Source organism: Oryzias melastigma, linkage group LG13, assembly GCF_002922805.2.
Source record: "Oryzias melastigma strain HK-1 linkage group LG13, ASM292280v2, whole genome shotgun sequence".
In the NCBI taxonomy this organism is placed as follows: Eukaryota; Metazoa; Chordata; class Actinopteri; order Beloniformes; family Adrianichthyidae; genus Oryzias; species Oryzias melastigma.
This window is the reverse complement of record NC_050524.1, coordinates 11,985,722-11,990,399: the sequence shown is the minus strand read 5'-3', so window position 1 is coordinate 11,990,399 and position 4,678 is coordinate 11,985,722.

Here is a 4,678-nt window from a genome sequence, read left to right as displayed (position 1 = left end):
TTTATCTTTATTTATCTTTTGTGATAAATAGTTCCTTGTGTCAGATGCCGACCTCATTGCAGTGATGGGAAATGAATGGGAAAGTCTTCAAATTTCCAAAATTTTAAGTATTTTAGCAACAAGCCTTTAAATATATTCATGGGCTATGTTTTAATCTTTAATATTTTTTTGTTTTAAATTGGAGTTTACCTAATATTTCAGCAACATGCTAACGTTTTAGCTAATTTGTTATCTACCTGGGTTTTTTTTAGACTAAGTTAGAGTTCAGCTTCTATTTTAGCAAAATGCTAACGTTTTTTTTTTTTTATTTGTCCTTTCCAACAGCTGAGCAAAAAGATACGAGCTGAGAACTTCTTGTTTTTTACGTTTTAGAGCATTTTATGAAAATGGCCTTTGTGGAAAATAGTTTCACATTAGATGTTTATGAATCTTACTAGGTATGTTAATAAACTTTATTCGGCTTATTGTGATAATAAACGTTTTACTAAACTTTATTTACACATTGACAATGTTTGCTAATGTGTTAATAAAGCTTGTTAAGGAATTGTATTATAAGATGTTATCATAATTTAGCAAAGCAAATTAATAAATGTAAATATTTCTTCAATTCATACCAAAACATTTGCTTTAATTTAAATAATTTTGTGTATATATGTTTGTAAATCTGCTCTAGCTTTAAAAAAAAACATTTTGTTGTCCATAACGTCTTAGCGATGCTTGTCCATGGCTTCTGGTCTGTTTATTATTTAAAAAATGGAACCATTTGAATTCCCCTTTTGGTGAGATGCAACATGGGACGGACATGATTCACAAGCAGGAGGTGGATGGAGACAGTGAGTTGGGGTGTGTGTGGCTGGTGACAGGAGAAAATATCTGTTATGTCTCTGGAGGCCTTATGTGATGTTGTTCTGGAGTCAAGTAAATTCCTTGGAGGGTAGTCTGCCCAGCCAGATATGAGACTTTAGAGATCAGTACACAGTGTGACCCAGGGTTGTGAAAAATGGAGGTCCAAATCAAATAGAAGCGGGAAGTTTGAAGTGAAAATTTATGGAACTTAATTTTTTTAAAGCTTTTTCTTGTCCCGTTTGGCAAGGGGAGCAAAGGTTTTTTTTTCTTTTTTCTTTTCACAAACACAACGTTTAAAATTTAAATGATTTATTGAGAAAGGAAGAGAGGAAGAAAAAAGGGAGGGGTGGTGGCAGGGGGGTTAAAACATGATGCAAACCATTTGGAGAAGGGAACAGAGGTTTGCCAGCACAGCCTGCTCTGTTTAAACTGGAGAGGAAGTGACCGTATATACAGCATGCCAGCAAATTCTCTCCCTAACGCCGGATTTCTCTATCTTCTCTGCCCTTCACCGTGTTCTGCACAGAAAAACACACTTACATGGTCAGAAGCTCCACTGCGATTGTGCGCACACACAGATGCACACATCACACAGGTCAAAAGATGGCCCCTGGTTAACGTGTGTTTGCTGTTCTAATATTATGTTTCTTTACATCACCATCGTCCTGCACATCACCACTATTATCATTGTTCCTTTTGTTACAGCCTGGAAGGGAGAAGATTGGAGATTTAGGGCGAAGAAAAGCTCCAAAAAAAATCAGAGACTGAAAAATGAAAGATGCGCAAAAGGTCAGCGTTTTCCCTCAACACCCGTCCATGACTTAATCGTATTCTGCTCTATTGAGACCTTCCAAGGAATGAAGATTTGTTACATGAACCGAGGCACACACAAGGAGAGAAAAGAGATTAAAAGGGAGAAACGGGTGATTTAGTGATGCAACTGATGAAGAGATGAAAGAAAAAGGAGCAAAAGGAGGAGCGTAAATGAGTTGTGAGGGGAGGTTTTTCTAGGTGTTATCCAGCATTTGCGGAGGATTAGCACTTATTGAACCTCACCTCTAAGCATTATTAAATTTGAATACTAGATCTTTTGTGATTCCATTCTCCAGATATTCTTTCAAAGTTAGACAAAGACTAATCCAAAATGGATTTTGCATCATTTCCAAACCAGTGTTCTGTTCACAATCTACATTAAACAGTAATAGGTAAAGTGGTCGTTTGTTTTTATGCCACATGACCAATAGAATAAGGTCTGTTAGTAGGTAACCAAATTAACTAGGTAAAAAATCTCATTTGCAACATTTCTGTTGCAAATTTAATTAGAGTAAGCAAATACAATGCAATATGGCGACTTAGCTGCTTGCTAACTCTAAGCCTTAGATGTTATACGGTAAGCTTCTCTCTCTAACCTTCTCTTCCTCAGTACTTTCTTCTTCTTAAACTCTTAAAACCTGGCGTCCACATGTGTGGACATCCCATTTTGCCACAGTAGATATTCTTCTTCACTGCAGCTCAGTGAATACGTGTGTAGAAGGTTAGCTAAAACGTTAGCTCGGGTCTTAAAAGGCTAATCATGCCCCTTTCGTTTTTTTTCTTTTCTCCTCTTTATGTTGGATGGCTCTTTGTTGATCGATGTTTCCTTCTTGCTATTTGTTGTGAACGTGCAACCAGAGTGGTTGGTTACTTTATAACTAACTATTGTGCTGCTTAAAGACCCACTCCAATGAAAATTGTTTTTTTGTGTGTGTTTTTTTTTTTTTTTACATCTTCTTGTATATTTTTTTTTCTCAAAATAGAAGACCTATATAAAATGATTTACAACTAAAACTGTGTTTCTGAGTATTTTGTATTTCAAATTGCATTGGATCAGAAAACCGGATGCTTGAAAAATCTGGGGCTAATGATACAACTACTGACTACTGACCACCCGCCCCCTTGTGCGCATTCCTTTTCCTCGCCTGAGCTGGTCTCTGGGTCAAAACAGATTTAATGTTGCTCGCCACTATTTTTGCACCGCTAATGCTAGCTTGAGTCTATAAGCTTGTGTGTGAGCAGGGTTACTCCGGGCCAACAGTCCCCCCCTGCCTCCTACTTTCCATCATCCATCTGTTTACACTACGACTGCTTACAGCTCCTCACAAGCCCGAGCTAACATTAGCCATGCAACAAAAGTTACAAGCATTTTTGCAGCTGTCCAGCCGTACAGTGTTTAGGGAGATGCCAGACAAGACAATGAAGAAGAAATACAGAATTTTCTTTATATCCTCTACCATGAGACATAAGAATGTGTTAAAAACACCAAAAACATCAATTTCATAGAGTCCGTCTTTAAAACATGAAGCAAGAAATGAAACTCCTTCTCGGTGAATGTTTATGTGGTCTATTCTGGCTAATATTTAGCTTTAGGTTTGATTACTATTGATACATATATATACTTTTTCTCACCTACATTCTTTGTTGTTCTCCCAGAGGTCAATCGGTAAAATAATATGCTTGAACTTACTTTCAGGTTGGAAAAAGTTCATTAACTCATATTTCATAAATAATGTGTTCTTTACTGTGTCAAATGTGATATATTATCATATTTATCTATATAGTTTACTCTGAAAGGCTCAACAATAATGATAGAGATGCACAGTTTGGTAATTGTTTGGGGTCTCAATTTGTCCAGCAAAGTTAACCTTTGAATAGTTTTGCAGGACAGGAGTTAGTTCGTGAGATGATCAACAGTTGATAAATCGAGTTAGGATCAAGCACAAAGAGTACCTGTCCCAGAAACTGTTTCTGATTTTGAATCGTTTTAACATCTCATGCCAGTGGGTGTTTTCCCTGCCTTCAAATAAGAACCTTCAGAGGTCTTTTTATGACTCAGAGAGAGTTTGGTGCTAAACTGATGTAACTGATGTCATGTGGACTCAATTGGATTACTCTACAAACCTGGAACCTTACAGTGCATCACAGTAGTTTTCTTAGTGATTCAGTTTAGGAAAAACTCAAATATCCATCAGGGAAATTCAAAACAAAGAAAAAGTTCTATCAAAATAAAAGGATAGCGGAGGTCTCTGGTTACTACCAAAGAAATATGATTATAGGTAGTTTAAAATATTGTTACAATATCCCAGTTTTTATATCATTAACATGATAGTCATTTTTAGTAACATCAGTAACAATTAACTTTTTTTTTCTTGTGTAACTACGTATAAATAATGTTTTTACTGTACTTTAGGTCATACTTCTCAAAAGAAAACAGTCAATCAATGCTGTTATTTAGTCTGTATTCAAAATACCTGCAGAGTATTTTCTTATTAACCAAAGCTGATTTTAAAAAGAAAATACTATTCTTTCTTACCCAATTACAGTATAGCTTAATACCTTTTCTGTCATTTCTTTTGACTGTACTGCACACAGTAAATGTTTAATATATAAATTCAAACTTCATTGGATACATGAAAAATGCGCTCCAACTAATTAGGCATAAGGTCATGAATAATTTATAGCTCTTCTAGTCCCTAGCTTAACTTTAGTCTAGTGTTAGGGTCAAGAACGATCCGTTTTAGTTTTTAATTGCATAAAAGAATCACCTAAAATGGATGTATTCCATCAAGGCTTTTTGACTTTGTCAGGAACCTTGAGTTCAACAGAATAATTTTTTTATTTTCCTATTTATCATTTTAAAATGTTCTGGTTGAAATTAGGGTTTTGACCCGGTTTTATAAAATAACCTTTCAGTAAAATTCAAGCAACACTGTAACCTCTGTTTCATTTATATGATTCTCTTGAGTTTTTTTTTTTCTGTTTTTATTGAAATCTAGACACATACTTATTTTTTTTT